The sequence below is a fragment of the Lytechinus pictus genome, chromosome 15, assembly GCF_037042905.1.
Source record: "Lytechinus pictus isolate F3 Inbred chromosome 15, Lp3.0, whole genome shotgun sequence".
Lineage (NCBI taxonomy): Eukaryota > Metazoa > Echinodermata > Echinoidea > Temnopleuroida > Toxopneustidae > Lytechinus > Lytechinus pictus.
Genome location: NC_087259.1, coordinates 9,093,310 through 9,113,293, shown reverse-complemented (window position 1 = coordinate 9,113,293; position 19,984 = coordinate 9,093,310). Strand labels below are relative to the sequence as shown.

Here is a 19,984-nt window from a genome sequence, read left to right as displayed (position 1 = left end):
AAAATATCAGGCGGGTAAATTTCCAAATATATAGGGTTATTGTTGCATCAGCCAAGCCCTATTTCAACAATTATTACAACTTATTCAAGCACAGGTGCGTGAGAAATATGATCCACAGCTTCGCTATCATGTTCTAAAATGTCATACTCAGCCATTATTTTGTGCAATAATCAATGAATCAAAAAAGATTCCTTTGCGTATGTTTGGCTGTGTTGACATATTCAGTCATTTATTACATACTCTATGCAATCCTTTGATTAATCATTATCAAATCGTACTTTTCTGACCTTTCCTTATTTTTCCTAAGTTATGTTTAAATTTCCGTTGGAAATTGAATGTATGTATTAAATTAAGAAACAAATATATCAGGTATTTAACCACTAGTTATGAATTGAATGTTGCACCTGTGTATGTATTTACTTCCCGGTCTAGGCACTCAGCATGCTCAGTGGATGTAAATATGAATCGCGTCATATTTCAGAAACGTCAACGAATTTCAGGTTTGAATCAATCGAGTATACATAGTGTAGTAGATTTCACGGTACACTATTCTCTTTCGCCATGGAAACTTTCAGAAGTTAAATCGAGTATACACGCACAATCAAAGTTCTGCGGTTGGCATAGTTTTAAATATATTTTGCTTGGATAGTGGGATATCCAATAATAAAGGACTGTGACCGACCGTATTAAGAAACCAAATAGTATTCATTATACATCAACGTTTTTCTCTATTTTCCAATTTTGTTTTCTTCATTGTTTATATTAGATACTCCACTTTTCTAAGTTCAAATAGGGCCTTGTTTGCTTCACAGAGATACGATCTTACATATAAGCTCCCGAAGGGAGCTAGAGAGGGAACTCTTTCCGCGCGTTTTTATTTCCCATAGGTTTTGTACATAGCCAACATGGCTGCCGGCGGACAATTTGAAGGTTGATTTTGGAGGGTCAATGTTTTATTCATGAGAATGACGTCAAAATACGCATAATGCACTTGTATGATTGGATAAAACGCTAATGTTTTATTCATGTACTCATGCATTAAACATTTTTTCCGTCCCACAATTCCCTACGATATTTGTGCGAAGTGTCGTTCTTTTGGACTCTGCGAATTTCAAGTTTCTGAAACGAAATAGCTAGACTAATTATCTGTTTATAGAATTGATGTTCGAAATCATGGTATCTGAGTGAACTTCATTGGAGCAGAAAATCTTTGAGGGAACATCAATACTATTCTAATGACATTCCATAGGAATAAAAGTAAGTTACGCTCATTTTCATGTTTTGATCTCACTTGCAAATTGTAATATGTTTGCCGGGGTTCGGGGCTCATCCTGTATTACCGTATGATGGGGTGTCCAAACTTCGCGCACTTTTCAAAAATATTCATCAGGCTTAATTTTGTTCACAAAATATTCATAATTTATACAAATCCAATTCAAGAAATAGTTACCACATTGACGGCAAGATCGTAAACTATAAAATCATGGACGAAAATGTAAAGTAGGTCAAGGGGTTTCGCCGGTATCGCGATCTCAAAATTCTATTCCGATCGGCGAATGCGGGCTGTGGCCTGTGCTGGAAAACCGTTCAGAAAAGTGTGACCTAACTTCGCGCACCAAAGCTTTTGTGGAGATTTAAACAAAAACTCAAGTTCAAAAAGTGAAAAATTAAATCAGATTGATGGCAAAATGCTATGGAATCGGTTAGTACCACATTTAACTCACATTTTTGATGATTTCTGCTTGCAAAATGGTGATATCGTGATGCCTGTGATTTCTTCAAAACGGGCGCTAGCGGTGACAAATTTGCCGATCTTTTGCCAATATTTTCATGAATACTGAACTCATCCTAAAAAAAATTTCATTATACGGTAATTTTAGGTCGCTTTTCACGTTGATGATGTCAGATTTTAAGGATATTGGCTAGTTTTTGAGATAAGGACTGTCCGCGAAGTATGGACACGCGCGAAGTTTGGACACACTGCCATACGTAATATGTAAACCTCAATTTCAATATTTCGTCGTACGACTCGTAGATCTAGACATTCATCGGAATGCTTCATGTAGGTCCAAAGTAAACCTGTATTTCAGTTTCATTGTGATTAGACAATTATCAGGGGTAGATGTGGACTTGTTTCCGACCTCCTGTTTTTTAGTAACGACAAACTGTCGATTTTAGGCCAATTCAAATTTAGGTCAATGTAGGGATATGGTCAGAGCGGGATCCGGCCTTTGATATCGCCGGTGCTAGCCGGCTAGCGAGATTGTCGATGTAGTCATGGGGTATGAAAATAGCGGGGACGGACTAGGCCCAAACTTCAAGCTTGAAAGTTGAAGTTTAGGCCTAGTCCGTCCCCGCTATTTCATCTTCATATGAATAAGTATTCTCAGCATTTTCTTTTATTCAGGAACGTTTTACTTGAGAATAATCAGTGTTGAAATACGATTGACTTGGCATTAGTGTCTGTTATTAGTGTTAAGTGTTACTTAGTCTTATATTAGATTTGAATGAAATGGCGTAGCCTACCCTTGACCTAAATCAAGTCTATTTGAACAGGATACCCTGGGCCTGGCCTGGGATGGTAATTTGAAAACGTTCTTAGTGTTTACTTCATTCAAATGTGATGTGATTCTTAAGTTATATTATACAGGCCCAGCATAGACCAGATTCAGCTATATACAGCTGTAGAAATATGTGGTTGGAATCATTTTACTTTTATAATCAGAGTGAGGTAGGCCTATGCCTCTATGTGATAGAGAATGAAGTTTCGGGTCCAGATAACTTTTTTGTTCTAGTTTGGAATATTCATACATAGACCTGGGATACGGGCAGCTAGAAATTTCAAAAATATTGTTTAAGAAGAGTAATTTATTTATCTCTAAAACTCTCAAATTTAAATTGTCAATTGCAGATCCAATGGGACCAAGTTCTTAGCAGTTCACACCTAGTCAGAAGTACAAAATTGAGAACCATGCCGATCAGCAAGTGTTAGTTACAATCTAATGAGGAACAGGATATCTGAATGGAAAAATTGCAAGGTATGCTTACTGTTTTGATAATATACAGGCTGTATCTAAGCTCATCACCCCCCCCCCCCCAAAAAAAAAAAAAAAAAAAAAAAAATAAACATTCCCCCTTTTTTAGGAGGGGGTGGGCTATGGCCAATTGTGCTGAAACATGATGCGATATCATGTAATGTTAAAGTTCCATTGTGAGTTAATATTTGTTTGAATTCAGGTTTACCAGTATTTCCATTTTTAACACTGCATACTAATTATCCATATCTCCTGTCTATACATGTACATGCATTTGCATAAAAAACCAAGATATTAACAGTTATCACAAAATTCTGATAAATATTTGAATTAATGTGCACTCTTTATTTTCAAAACATACTGTAGATAGTTATATTCATGAGCGGATATCTGTCCCGAAAGGTAGGGGGGACAACAGGGGCTGATCGAGCCTTCGCCAATAGGGGGGGGGCGAAAACATTTTCAGTCATATGTTAATCCCCGATCGGCAGCTCGAAGGTAATTTTTGTCTGTTTCATTAAAGGAGTAGTCCTCATGGTCACTTTTTAGCTTTATCCTTATAAATCAACATAAATATATGATATCATTGTCCTTATTTATACAATGCGAGCGCGAAGCGCGAGCAATTTTTTGGGGAAAAATTTATGTATTTTTTTCCTAAAATTTATACATTCTGGGCAATGTTTGTTATCCTGAAAAAGATGTATATACAACTAAATATTTACTACGACCGCGAAGTGCGAGCAGAGGTTAACTGATGGAAAAGGTACCTGTTAAAGACTGCTTGCAATTAGCCATGAAGACGTTACATATTTCAACAATCAAATAATGCGAGCGCGAAGCGCGAGCCGAAATTTTTTGAAATTTTTACCCAAAGACTGGAAATTCTAAGCACTTTTTGTAACTTAAACATATAATAGGTATATAACTAAACAATTGATGCGAACTCGAAGCACGAGCGGAAGGTTTTGAGATTTAGACCTTAGAACGAGACACTCTGTTCATGTTTTGTAAATCATGAAAAGGATGAGTAATTGGGGTCTTTCTTACACCCGGTCCTTACATTAATAAAGCGAGTGCAAAATGCAGCCAGAAAATGTTCATATACGTTTAATTTGAATTGATCGAAAGGGTACTTGTTAAGGACTGCTTGCACTTAGCCATGAAGACGTTACATATTTCAACAATCAATGCTAGCGCGAATCGCGAGCTGAAAATTTTTGACATTTTTTCAAAAAGAATCGAAAATTGTAATCAATTTTCGTAATCGTGAACAGGGTAGCTATATAACTAAACTATTGATGTAAGCGAAGCTTGAGCAGAAATAATCGAGATTTAGACCTAAAAACGGGACACTCTACTCATGTTTTGTAAATCATGAAAAGGATGAGTAATAGGGGATCCTTCTACATTAATAATGCGAGCACAAAGCGCGAGCAGAAAATGTTTGATATTGTGATCTGAAACTGGATAATGATTTAAATAGAGAACAAATTGAATATCTGAATAAACATGATCGTGTTTCAGATTTAGACCTAGAATCTCGGCATTTTACACATCTATTAGCGAGCGCGAAGCGCGAGCTTAAACTATTTGATATTCCGATCTGAAAAAAAGAGTCAATTTCAGCTATATATTTCAAGCACTTTGTAGGAAAATTGTGAGGTGGATATGGATCACACTTAATAAAGAGCTGATATTTTTCATTATTATTTGAGTTTTTACATAGGACCGGGACATCCTTAGGACAAGTCATATGAAAATGATGACTATCTTCCTATTCCTCTTACTAAGCGCAAGATGAAACAAAAGGGACAATTTAATCATTAAATTGATATCTTATTTATTAATGCATAATGCGGGCGAGAAATCTGATGATATTATGGCCTGAAAACTTGACATTTCAAGCACTTTTGTAATTAGGAATAGAATGCATCAGTTAAAACATTTTAACCATCAATGCGAGCGCAAATCGCGAGCCAAAATCTTTGATAAACTGTCATGAAAATCAATATTGAGACATACATAAATCGCCAATGAAAATACGAGTAGCACTATCTGCTACGTTTTGACAATCAGACTTGAAAAGGGATATTTTCAAACTAAATGGAATACACAAAAATAATAGGTAGGCCTACTGAATAAATCGAATTTTGCGAGCGCTCAGTGCGAGTAGAAAATGTTAATATTCAAACCATAAAAGCTGTAACTTTTACAGATCACTTTTTTAAACTCCGTTTGTAAATCACACAAAATAATGAAAGTTTGATTTCCGAGGTGAAATGTATAATGTATATTGACTTCCGAACATGATATTTAAGCTCCATATTGAAAAATCACCTAACAGGCAATGCGAGCGCGAAGCGCGAGCGAAAATTTTATATAGTGACATGAAAGATTCTTTTTATTTTCCAAGTTTTCCCCTCATCTTATTTTATTCACTCTGGAAAATTTGACAAGCAAAAAAAACCAAAGGTTTTCGCCGAAAATGTAAGGTCATTTAGTCCAAAATACACGTATTATTTCGAATGTGAATGATGCATTTTTCTCCATCATAAAAGACCAAAAATAGTAGGGGGGACATTTGATATTGTGTCCCCCCTACTATTTTTGGTAGGGGGGACACGTCCCCCCTGTCCCCCCTGGGATTTCCGCCCATGGACTTATATTGCTATATGAATTTATCTGGATTGTTTTATCACTGAAGAGTATAAAATAGAGTTTACATTTTTTTTAATAATAAACTGGACTAGATGAGTAAGAATAATTTACAGCTTATTTTGTTCTTTTCTCTCTTTTACCATGCAGGTTTCCCACTTCCCAAGCTGTTCAAGTACTGGTATCACAACATAAGTGCCAAGAAGAGATATGAAGGCCAAGTTAATAAAAAGTAGTTACTTTATTGCAATAACACATTAAAAATGAATTAATTTGAAATAAATATATTAATAAAGCATTGAATGTTACTTGAACTACACATCTGTAGAAAAGAGTGCGGTACAAGTTCAGGTTCATCACAGGGGCCTTGGAACGGTTTTCAAAGTGGGGGCTGACCATGCAAAAAAATCACAATCGTACGTAATTTTTACGTTTTTGTACGTGGTTTTGGAAAAAAGTCGGGGCTGAAGCCTGCCTCCCCCCCCGCTTCCGCGGCCCCTGCATCACCGGGCAATGACATTGAAGTATACAAGTTTTGGTACAAAATTTCACACAAAATACAAGGAAGAAATATTTTTCCAACGGGCAAATGTATCACCTTTTATTGATATTTTGTACTTCTACTAGTTCTTAGTAGTTTTTATGAAAATAAATATTATTTTCCAGTTTAAAGGCCTATTCAATATTAGAATAGATCTTCTTTTAGTGACATACTTAGGGTTGTAAGACAAAAAATATTGTATTTTGAAATAAAAATCATGCATAGCTAAATGATAATAAAGGTGATCAGAAGATTTAGAAATAATGTTAGTATCACTCCTCAGGCTGGACCTTATTTCATAAACAAGTTATTATTATTGCAGTCTTGTCATTATGACAATTATGGTAAAAGGGCTGAGCAAGAAATTAAGGTTTTTATGTTACCTAAAACAGGCTGGGGGCAAAGTTACCATGATTACAAGTCTTCAGTGGAGTAACTATGGGGGGCACGTGCCCCCCCCCCCCCCCCCAATCAGCTGACAAAAAAAAAAACGAGGAAAAGGAGAGGTAGAGAAACGTAGTGGGAAAGAAGAAATTATTGTTCATTATAATGTTATATTATATTATAATTATGTTATGTTATATTACATAAAAAACATTTTTTCATAACTTTATGAAACATAATTTGCTCATGGTCTATGTCTTCATTGTTCCTGGTGCGCGCACTGTCTGTTTAACAAGATATATAATCCTGTTGTACTAAATCCTCCCGTTTTCAATTCAATATGTACCAAATATATTTCATCGCACTTCGAGTTATTGTTTTATGTAAAATAGTATGCTTCTTTTTCATGACTACTTAAAGTGATTGCCCCATTTTAAGGTCTTAATATAAAATATTTCCTGTCCGTGCTTACATTCGCATTAGTGGATTGGTGAGATATGTCTTGGCTTCAGTTCTTAAAATGTCCCCTTTTCTGATCTGAATATCAAATATTTTCAGCTCGCGCTTCGCGCTCGCATCATTTTGTTAGTGAAATCATATGATCTTTGTGAATTTCTACAAACAAGCCTTAAAATGCCTCTCTTCAGGTCTGAATTTCCTAAATTTTCAGCTCGCACTTTGCGCACGCAATATCTAATTAGTGAGATGCGTATGTTAATAATCATGATTAAAATGACTGCAAGTGCTTCATGTGTTTAGATGTAATTCTAACAAAATCAGCAAGCGCTTGGCACTCGCATTAGATGACAATATATGGTGAAATATGTATACTCTTAATGGATTCCTAAAATATAGTCCTTAAAATCTCCCTGTTTGGGCTCAATATATACAAAAATTTCAGCTCACGCTTCGCGCTCGCATTGTTTAGCGAGACAGATACGTATCATGATAAAAAAAATTGATTAGAATGTCCCTTTTTAGGTCTGAATATCATTATTTGACCAGTGAGATACATATCTGTTTAATGGCACTGTCTTTAAAAATGTCTCTATTAGGTCAATATACCTGGCAACTGATGCCTGATACGCCATATCGTAGTACCCTCAATTATTTTCACTTGTTACGCCACTGACATGACTGATATAACATCTACTAGTTTATGATAACATTATTTGGTTGCGGGATCAAAGCATCAGCTATATAGCTAAACATTTATACTTTATGCCTGTTCAACTTCCAATACAGGTTTAGGCCTGTATTTATGAGATGTTAAGATCTATGGGTGCCTTTATTATTTTCATTTTCAATTAAAACAATTATTAATTATGTATTAATTTAGTATTAACCTCGATGATACTATCGTACAATTTCTGTTGTAATTAAGCCCCTTATTAAGCCCTTTTAAAAACATGCTCAGTAGCAGACCCCCCCCCCCCATATATAAAGACAATAGAAGTGTATATAGAATTAATTGAACCCCCCCCCCTTATTGAGGACAAAATGAAAAAAAAATACTCAAAATAATCGACCGCCCCCCCCCCCCTTTGACGAGGCAGCTGTCGGTGGCCTGATGTCTTCATTGACTTCTTTTTGCTTGTAAAAATAATATTAAAGAAATAGGGGCTACTCTAAGTGTCCCCTGTGAAAATTGATTTGGATCTGCAAGTGCATGAGGCTGCGCCCCCTCCAACGTCATAGCTACCCCATATCTTTAGGTTCTAGCTCTCATATTTTTCAGCTCCCTGGTTTTTTGGAAGAAAAAAAAACGAGGCGAAAGAAAAGAGTGAAATAAATGAAATACGATTAATCAAAATTTGAGTTGTTTGAAAGAATTATACTTATCAGAGAAACTAAATTAAATTCTACAACCATGAAGAATAACAGCAATCTTGATAAATTCTGTTTTTTTTTCAAAATCAGAACCAATCAACCTTTTTCTGATTATTCTGTCACTTTCCATATTTTGGAGAAAAAAATAAGTGTTCATCGACGCCCTGTACTGCATGATGAAACTGTATCCCCACTCGGCCCTCGTAACCCCCCCCCCCCCCCCCCCTCTCTCTCTCCCTCTCCCCCTCCCCCACCACAATGCCCCTTGCTCATTTCTCTTATCTCACCTTGACCTTAATTAATTAATCTTAACTATTTGGCGGTACAGTCAAACGTGACTGGTCGCCATCATAGTTTCATCCCCAACAAACAAGGAACAAACAATAACAATTCTGTTTTTCGACCCAACATCATTCCTTTCAATACGCGTAAGGCTATACGTGGGCATGCACAAACAACGTGGGTTAACAAAAACTGACCCGCGTTTGGACTAAAATTGTGATTAAAATAAAAATGTTATAAATATGAAAAAAATATGTGTATAATGAAGGATATCTGATAAACGGAAAAACATCAATCGCTAATTCATAAAAATGCTGGAAAAGATTTGACAGAGGTTTTTAACAACGGTAATCAAGGGGAATTAGTGTATGGGTGAATGGCGTTCGAGCTTTAGCCGAGCGTTAGCCGGAGAGGGCGCGGGCCAAATCTGCCTGAATCTGGCAATATGGCGTCGTCCATTAAGCTGACGTTAGCCAGCGGCGACTGCGCGGCGGCTGTACTGAGATCGAGATAGATCGTCTAATACAGTCAGTCCGCAGCCCGTCCGAAAGTGCTCTATTTTATTCAGCGGTATGCATAGCCGTCCGTGGTTATGCATGCGTAATGAGCTGTGAAGACGAACTTTCCGATCGGTGTTTTTTGCTCTTAGAATCGTTTATTCCTCACAAAATTGGTCTTATTTTATAGATAAAACTTTGAAATTTTTGATCAGCTAAATAAAATGCACATTTAATGTATTTTGAAGACCGATATTTAGCTTAGAAAAAATGATTTTTTTCAAGAAATATATGTGAATAAACAGAGCGCATTTTTGCATCGAAATCACACTTGCGTCAAATTGATATTATAATCAATATAAAGCGTAGACATTTTTCTTTACGACTAAAAAAGAATTATGAAATTTCATGATGTAGCAAAGTCAGGAACCACAAAAAACTACGGCAATGTCCATCGCGAAATGATTGGAATTGCAGTAGAATTGCCGACGCGTTCTGATTGGTCAACAGCGGCGCACAGACTTACAACATTAAATATAGCTTAAAAACCCGGAAATAGTACGTAAGAGATCGATGGCCAATTGCGTAAGCGCAATGTTTTTGACGTGTGCAAGGACCGCGGTTCGAACCCGCCGGCGTGTTTTTTTTTTTTTTTTTGGGGGGGGGGGGGGGGGTTGATGGGGATATGTGTATGCTTTTTCTTTAAATCATATTCCTTCATCGTTCCTACCCAGCTTTATTCTCTTTTTACTTTCATTTTAAGTTCTATTAGGCCTGTATTTATTAAATCATGGAGCTATTAATAGCTCTATGATTAATTCTTACTTCTTCTTAATCACTGCTTTTGATTTTCAAGTTCTTGATTACACTTATTTGGGCAGGGGTGGGAAGGGAAGTGAGTTAAAGGTCAAGTGCACATCAACAAAAAAGTATTTGAATAAATACAGAAATTTCCCTGTTTTAACACAAAACAGTTATATACACAAAACAATGGTATGCAAATAGAGTTGATTATGTCACTCACATCACATTACTTTTTAAATTTTTGTTGCATTTTAATCATATAAATTTTAGCAAATTTGATCTAAAAAATCTTTCTCGAATCACAATAGGTTACATTTATGGAAACTACAAATGTTAATGGAGGAATTAAAATCCCTCTCAAAATTTGTTAATGAAAATTAAAATAAAATATACATGTCATGTACATGTATCAAACAAAAAAATACACAAGAAATTAGAGTGTGTGTGACATAATCGGTTCTGTAATTTGCACATTGACCAAGATGAGCATATAATTGTTTTATAAAATTAGGCAAATTTCTCAATGTCAAAATAGTAATTTTTTAAATTTTGAATCATAGTTTTTATGAAATTTTCTGCAATACTTTATTTTTCTTTAAATTCAAATTAATTTTTTGGTGGGGTGGACTTCTCCTTTACTCTTTGCTTGGAATAGGGAATGCACATTAATATTTATCCACGAACAAAATTGTCTAAACATATGCAAATCAGTAATTGGACACATGCTCACTTTCCTTTCATCCAGGCCACTCCCTCACATCCACCAGGTTTACAGTCTTATAACAAAAATTATGAATTAATTATAATACCATCACACCATAGCTCCATGATCACACAACATTCATACAGTGCTTCACAACAAATATTTCACTTCTGTTCATATATGCAATAATTACTGTGGAAAACAAAAACAAGGCGTAACCACATTCAAATACCGTTTAAAAGGACAAATATATTATACCTTTCGGAAAAAAAATTGTGAACATACATGGCACTTAACCTTCAGCACATTAGATAACATAACAGAGTTGCTTGAGAACAAAATATAATTATGGGGCATTGCAAGAAACTTATGTTCAATTGCAAATCAACTACATGTTTGTGTTTAATCAAAGGACTAACCCTTAATTTTGGAATGTGTGATTGAGTAGAAAGTTTCTTGCAATGCATTAAAAATGTTTTTTGGTTTTGAATTGTGAATTTTTATTTTTGTCAAGCTGTATTCCTGTCCAAGTCAGTATTCTTAGTCCTCCCCAAAACTGTTATAATTTTTTTGTTTCCAATATCGATAAAGATCAATTTTCTGTTGTATCATTATCAGTCCAAAATTTGCAAACGAAAAAAGGGCTTTGTCCAAATCATGGTCTGACCATTATAGTACATGATGGAATCTCCCAGAATGAAGTAGCAAGCAGAGACCAGAGTCAGCAAGTATGCAGATCTATGTGTAGAAGAGACAAAAAAGAGAGAAATAGTCTAAATTATTCAAAGTATGAATTATGTTACATGTAAGTCAATTAAGAGACTAACTAAGTACTGTCTGTGACAGCCACAATTTTTTTATTTGAACAAAATGGTTTATAAATACTACTGAGTACGGTAGTACCAGACTTTTTACTTTGACTTTAAACTGTTTATAGTCTCTAGAGTAGACTGTCTGAGCTAATCATCATTTAATTCTTAACCGCAGCCTGGGGCAAAAATCATCATGGGGCTCAACTTCGACTAATTAAGAAAAAAGGTTAACAATTTTCAACATAAATCAAGAAATATCTCAAATCTATAAAAACTTGATGGAATTCGGAAACCTGATAATCATTGAATGAAATTTTAGAAGGGATCTACTTATTAAGCTTCGTTTATATTAAGTCTTAATTAAAAAAAAAAACAAGTCCACCGTCCACAGTCACATATATAATGCGAGCCATCTGTCATTACAGAAGTTTCAACGTATGGGACCAAAGGCGAAATTCTACCAACCCGCGACGAACGTAATTTTGGCATTATTTCGCGCCATCGTGGAGTGAACGAGAAGGTTACTTCCGGGTAAAACGTAAATTTCTTGATTTTTAGGGTATCATTTTCTCTAAAATAAAAATATAAGGTGAGTTTGCGTCAAGTTGGTTCTGACATATTTTGAACAGTGACTTTTCTTCTTTCTAAAAAACCCTGATTGAAACAATTTGGTTATGTAGCAAAGTCAGGAACCAAAAGTGAAATTCCGACTACAAAATCGCAGTTAAAATATTACTAAAATAAGCATCAATTAAAGAGGTAAAAATGGTAAGTTGAAAATGTCGAAATATGGAAAATTATATACCAAAATGTAGATAAAGGTCTTGAGAATAACTTACCACAATTCGTTTCGACGTAAACTGAAGTTAGCGACCAGTACAGAGCTATAACTTCAGCCCCTCCAATTCAGTGGGAAAATCAAGCCAAATTGATCGCACGTTTTCCTTCGGAGACCGCTAGAGGGCCGCTGAATAAATTTCCGTGAATATGCTCATTATCGCGCGAGCTGCGGTCTGACTGAATAATTCCACTTAGGCCTATCGGTTGTGACGGTTGTGAACTAATCCTGCTGAACTATAATCAAGCAGCCGGAATCATTTGATGATCGAATGATGGTCATCATTAATATTATTTTCAGCGTATGGATTCATAATCAAGCAAGACGCGATTTCATAACATTTACTGATTGGAGACTTTGTGATTCGTCAGCTAGTATTGCATTTTTCCCGTGTTGATTGCGCGCGCGACGCTCAGCGGCGCAGCGGACCCCATAACCGTCGTCTGCGCCAAGACTTGGCCGGTGGAGGCAGTTCGTCGTGCGCCGAGTGATTGCGTGGTTTTCAGTCGGACGCAAAATAATAAAAAATAAAAAATATATACATATTCTTTTCTGACGTCACTATTTTAGAACTATTTTGATGCATGCACAATCATGATATTCTCAGTTTAAATTGAATACAGGATTGACACAAAATCTTGTAGCCTCGGTTTAGCTTACTGCCTCACTAAAAGTATTTTATTTGATCACTCAATACTAAATATACATTAACATTCATATAAAGATATATAAAAGTTGCCCTGGTAGTCTGGTACAAAATGGACTGTATTGTATCACATTCAAGTTATCACATATTCACTTCAAAAGTGACTTTAACAAATAATGTTCTCAGTCAAATGGCGTTTCCATAGTAAAAATATTCAATACTCATCATAATTTGTCACTAACACAATGGTGGGGAAACATTCCCTAATACCTTAAAAATGTTTTTATAAGTTTATCTTCTGAGATGAAAGTTTTCTAATATGAGAAAATGTCAATCATATACAGGCAACATTTTATTTCCATAATCTAGAATAGAATAGTGATGTTTACAGATAAAACTCGTTGACAACAAAATTTGCTTAATATTTGATATTCTTCAAGTTATACAACATCACTTCCGAAATCAATATTTTATTTCAAATGTACAAAATAAATAGAGAAAGCATCTTTTGTATAATCCAGTGCATTTTCAAGAAAAAGGGTAATCCAAATTAAAACTCGTTGACAACAAAATTTGCTTAATATTTGATATTCTTCAAGTTATACAACATCACTTCCGAAATCAATATTTTATTTCAAATGTACAAAATAAATAGAGAAAGCATCTTTTGTATAATCCAGTGCATTTTCAAGAAAAAGGGTAATCCAAATTTAAGAGGACCAATATGCAAAGATTATTTAATATTAGGCTACAGAATGTGAAAGGAAAGTTCCTTGAATTTTCATTGATTACTTCTATCTCTTCTTCTTCCTTCATACGAGATATCACATTAAACCTAAGTGAAAGAGTGGCGAATCAGACATCCTGCATGACTTCGGCAGTTGAAGTTAAAAAATACATTTTATGTTTTTGCAAGTGCTGCTGAGATGGAAATCTCACAGATGCCACCTAGCTGAGTGATTTTTTTTAATCAGTGGACATATATATTAACTTTCAATGACCCTTTCATAGCATAATTATGTTAATAAATGCAATGCTGAAAATGTTTTTTCTGGCCCGACTGTGATACCATTCACCCATTTCAGAAAAAAACTTGAAAGAATTAAATCTGTACCTGATGTCTTCAATATTGATTTTTCAGTCATGGTTGGGTTTCAGAGGTACAAGTAAAGTAGCTAATGAAAAGCTAAGATTGCTCCTTTCATATCCAACTTAAAGGGGAATAAAACATTTTTAACAATGGGCTTGTGTGGAAAGAGAAAATTCAGAGAATATGATCAATGAAAGTTTGAGAAAAATCGGGCAAATAATAAGAAAGTTATGAGCATTTGAATATTGCAATCATTAATGCTATGGAGATCCTCCCATTGGCAATGCAACAGAGATGTGTGATGTCACATGTGAAGAACTTTCCCTGTGATGGACTATAAAATACCCCCAAAATGTATTTTTTGCTCTTTCTTACGGTGATACAAACTCTTTATCCATAATGCATTCTTTGAAAATCTGTATTACATGCTCTCCTATACAAATAATTCATGATCTACAGATATATGTGATAAAAGAGGCAGTATAAGAGAAATATATAGAAAATTAATGGGAAAATTTGTTCATATGTGACATCACACATCTTTGTCGCATTGCCAACTGGAGGATCTACATTATAATAATGATCTAAACTTTAAATACTTAAAACTTTCTTATTATTTAATAATTTTTTCTCAAACTTTGATCTGTTTCTTTGATTTTTCTGTTTTCACACAAGCTACATGTACATTCTTTCTAAGGTTTCATTTTCCTTTAAATCAAATATAACAAATTCAAGGTTTACAATCAAACTTCAATATATGGGTCACATTAATACTCATATGAATTGTATAAACATGATAGAGATCACTCTCTCACACTAAATATGAACAGAGGATGCCAAACAAGGTGTGAAAGAAAGGGGTCGTATGATATTAAAAATCATGCCATAATATGAAAGCATACTTTGTTATCATAAAATTGTAGAAAGCATGGGTAATGATATGAAATACTCATAAATGAAAAAAGACATTATGCTTAAATCACCAAATAGATAAAATTGCCTTCAGAGACAAAAAGAAAAATAGTTATATGTACACAAGCGCATTAAAAACAAAAATTGGTAAGCTATATTAGGCCTATACAATGTCAATTTGTTGTGTAGTTTATTTTGGGGTGTTGTACTTAAGGTTCACTCTAAATTCTAAGGATTTAAAATAAATCCAAATTGGCTGTGGATAGTGACCAGCAGAATATCAGATTTAGATCTAAACCTTGTGCATTTAAATATAAAGGTAAAAGATTGGAATTTGAATATTTTTAAACTTGAAAGTTAATCCTTAAGATAAAATCTGAATTCAATATTTAGCTGGTTACCATTTGCAGCTAATCTGGATTTATTTCAACTCATCGGAATTTAGAGTATTATATGAACCACACCTGTTTAACTAAGTAATAATGTACATATCTTCATTCTGAGTTATCACTACCCCAAACAACAAATGTACAATGCAAGGTAATGAACAACCAATTCCAAGTCATTTGAACATATGAAAAACAAAACATTATCCAACTTAAGGCAACAAGGCAATGAATATTTAAAACTGGTGTTCTAAAAAGCAAATTTCAAAATAAAACAATTTCAATATTGATTAAATGTATACATGTCACAGCCTAGAAAATGGGAGACATATTAATAATATATTGCACTAAACAAAATCTACAATTGTTCTTTCAGAGCAATTTCATATATAATCAAAATCATTTTCTGTAGGTGAAAGCATAAATGCAAGAACATACCTTTTCCCGACATTTTGAAGATTTTGGACAATGAAAAAAAAATGATTATCAAAAATCATAACATGGTTGAAAATAGTTCAAATTCAGCTACAACATGAAAAGTAAGCAGAGCGATATTGTAATTGCTATTACATAAAAAACGTAATTTGACCGTTTCACTTAAATGCAATTTTTTTCATAATAAGGCCTTCTTCTTTTTCTGCGATCTTCAGTGAACAACCAATACAAGCAGAGCTAGTCTTCAAGCTACATTCAAAGCTGGCAAAATGAACTGGTAAAGCTGCTGTTTTAATACTCCATTCAGTGAATTGGTCTACAAAATATAGTATACATCTGAAATTGAAAACACGACATTTCAGTGTGTGAATTGCATTTGACAAACATGTATAAGGTAATATGAAATCTTGTTTTCTTCTCCGTCATTCGCACACTCAAATGTGATTGCCTGATGTGCCCATTGATTGTATGCAGAGTGAGTTGTCTACCTGAAATTGATTTTACTTAATTGATTTGATATGATAGGATTACTATTCATTTCAATAAATTGCATCAATATAACATCTCATTAATACATGTATATAAAAAATTAAAAGTAATGACGATGCAAAAATGTGCATATTTGAGTAAGTATCAAATGAATCCATATATCAAAGAGACTACCCTGATTTGTATTGAAAAGTGTACATTTTATACCACATCAGTCAAATTGATCATTGGCCCATTTCACAAAACAAGTTACGAAAAGAAATTGTGATAACCATTTAAAGCTATTGAAATCACTCAATTTGATTGGCTGCCAGTAAACTTGTAGAAATTGCCAATTTATTATTCTTTTATTCTTTATTAGCCTTTATGAAACAGGACCCATGTCTATCCACATCAGTGAACTAAGATTCAAGTTTTTTTTTATTGTCTAGGGTCTAAAGCCTCAAGCCAAGTATTTATGAGAAGCATAGTCGATAATGTGGCTGACAAACACATGTCAACTCTTGATATAGGCCTACAGTATATATAATAACCAGGGACAGATGTTTCAGAAAATGCAAAGTCAGGCCCAGCTACAAAATTCAAATGTATATATTTCATGTTGAATGGCTCTATGATTTACACAAAATTGGAATGGCAAGGAGAGGGAGCATCATATCCCCTCCCTCTCGGGGGCCATGGAACTGTTTTGAAAGTAGAAGGGGGGCTGACCACACAAAAAATCACACTCAGATGGTCATTTTTGGAAAAAAGTGGGGGGCTGAAGCCCCCCCCCCCCACCCCCTCTTCATTCTACATCCTTATTCCTGACCTATTTTTTTTATTAACTGCAACACATTTTTTCATCCAGTCTGTACATACGACAACCGTTGCTATGTCAGAAAAACATCAGGAACTATCAATTCATTACGAAAACCTTCTCCTTGAGAAGAAGGTATCTAAATTCTAACTTTGATATCTTCGTGAACTAGTTTCCTGCATAGGTATACTTTTCCCCATAATCTAGAGATAATGTTTAATAATGTTATAATTAATGTTTATTTTAAAGGTCAAGAACATGTTCAAAAACAAACAAAAAAAACCTAGAAAACTTCATCTCAGATACAGCTGTTGCATGTTAATCATTTGCTATTATACAAATGTCATTCACATGACATTGAGCATTTTACTCCTCTATATTCAAGTATGATTTCAATCAATGTTTCTCCTACAAATCATATATACATGCTTGTCCAAACATATTAAGAGTATAGTAATAAATAAAGCGTTTGTATCCAGCTTCAGCCTAGCCACCATCCTTCATTCTTACTTTGTGTCTGTGTTCCTTGTGGGAAGAGCGGGCAATTTCGGGAAAAGCCTCTGCCACCAAATACTGTATTGAGAAAAAAAATATATTCCCTTGCCATGGTGCAGTATTTCCTTCATTTGCCATAGAACCAGAGAAGCGACGCTAGACAATATATATAAATTGAACTTTTTGGCCTGTATTCTGAAGTCAGGTTTAACTTAGACCATGGTCTAACTCTGTACTAAAATTATGGGAAGCCAATAAATCAAAAACTAAGTTTTTATTGTATATTTCTCCTGTGTAATATTTTGTTTCCTTTTGCTTTCATAATGAAGAAAATACTTCAGTTATCATTCCCAGACAATTATGAACAATTTGGGTGTCATATGAATTTAACTGAATGTTTACTGTTAGGGATTTATGCTCCAATTGGCTCTCCATACTTAAACCACAACTTTAAACCAGGGTTCAATTTAAACCTGACTTCAAAATACAAGCCAATGTGTAGAAATAGTTTTGTGTATACAAAATGCGACTAGTTTTCTTGTAAAACAATTACTAGTAAGTAAGTGATGTTTGTTACAAAAGTTTCTTTGCTATTGCATTTCAATATCATATGGGTAGCATTCCTCTTTAATATCTATAAATTAACATGTAATATGGATAGAGGTCGTACTGGTATCCTTCACTGATTACTTGTATAACTATGAATGACAAAAAAGGTCACGACCTTATACATGTATCAAATCGGAGGTCAGTGGTCATCTGAGGTCAAAGGTGCACTGCAAAAACTCTGGTGTTGATTTAACACCAGCCCGGAATCTATATATATCCACACCAGAGAAGTATTGAAACAACACCAGTTTGGAATCAAACCGATGCTGTTTTGATACTAATTGGTGTTGTATGAACACCTATCTGGTGTTAGATCAAAACGAAACAGGTGTTGTTTAACACTTTTCTGGTGTGGATATAAATAGATTCCAGGCTGGTGTTAAATCAACACCGGAGTTTTTGCAGTGTGATGTTCATCCTAGGCAATGTGATCGAATACTATCTAAGAGGTGCTACGGTCGCACCCAACGAAGCCGTCTCCAAACAGACATATGGTATGCCATTCAAAATAACACAATTTCTTTGATCGACCAGAGCCCCGTCTTACAAAGAGTTGCGATCAATCCGATCAATCACAACTATGGAAAGCCAAAAACATCAACATTTAAAGGTAAAAGACAGTAGTTGCAGCAAACAATTATTTCAAGAGAAAGTCTTTTAAACCATGGCTAATTGTCAAAATATTATCATACATCTAGATCTGGTATATTAATGTAAAATTATCTTTGTAAAATCATGAAATCTTAGCCCAAAATCGATAATTCTGATGATCACGTACACAGGAAAGCATGTGTGTGGCAGTATATGAATATTGCTTTGAAAAATAACTGACATTTGATGCAATTCTGTGCTTATTTTGCTAATTTCTCAGCAATTATGCATTTTCTTCCAGAGCTATTTGGCGGTACTTTCATTAGATTCTGTTGGAACTCATTTCGAGATATAACTGGCATTTATCTTTAAAATGCATGTTTGTTCAAAACATTTTCCAACTATGATGTATATTCATACATTCATTGTTTTCTTGAAAAATTCAGTGTCCATCTCTTCATTTACAAACGACATTGTGCCAATTTCCTGTAGAAAAAATTATGACATGGATGGATTTCCATAGAGTTGAGGCTGATTGGATCAATAGTAACACTTCGTAAGACGGGACCGGCCCGGAAGTCGGTTTCGTTGGTGTAACTGTTGCATAAGAGGTGCTACAAAGTTACCATCTATTCACATGCATTAATATAATCAGTAAGAAAGGCATAATAATTTGTACAAAATTGTAATATACATACACATATATAGTTCACATAAATTGCATATCAGTGGTGTACAGTACATTACATCAATCAAATTAAAAATAATTATATTTTTCATGCACTGTTTTTAGTTTCATTTTTACATTGTCAATAGCACCATATTGGGAATGATTTCCCAAATAATTGAGAAACATGTTTTTGCCTCTTGAAGTCCAACGCTTCTTTACTGTCAAGGACCCCCCCCCCCCCCCACCAAAAACAGGAAATGACGATATCAAAAGGTGGAATATACTATATAATTATAATTAAACAATATCATATATATGTACAGTACAAAGAAGTATGAGTTCCATGACATATTGGTTGCATTTTTCAAGGCCATATATTACTAACTTTTTAGTAGTCAACACGTGAACTGTAAAGAAAACGGTAATACAACATTCCTCTTTGAATTATGAATTCAGTTGTAAATACCTCATGTAAAGA

General features: G+C 34.5%; 1 long non-coding RNA gene across 1 annotated transcript; it reads right to left on the bottom strand.

Annotated features, from left to right (window-relative positions):
- Positions 1-10,827: 10,827 nt before the first annotated feature.
- LOC135156779 (uncharacterized) lies at positions 10,828-12,456 on the bottom strand. The gene is made up of 2 exons (XR_010295809.1): positions 12,386-12,456; positions 10,828-11,472 (listed from the first exon to the last, which is right to left on the bottom strand). It is a non-coding gene; the product is annotated as an uncharacterized LOC135156779 (long non-coding RNA).
- Positions 12,457-19,984: the final 7,528 nt, after the last annotated feature.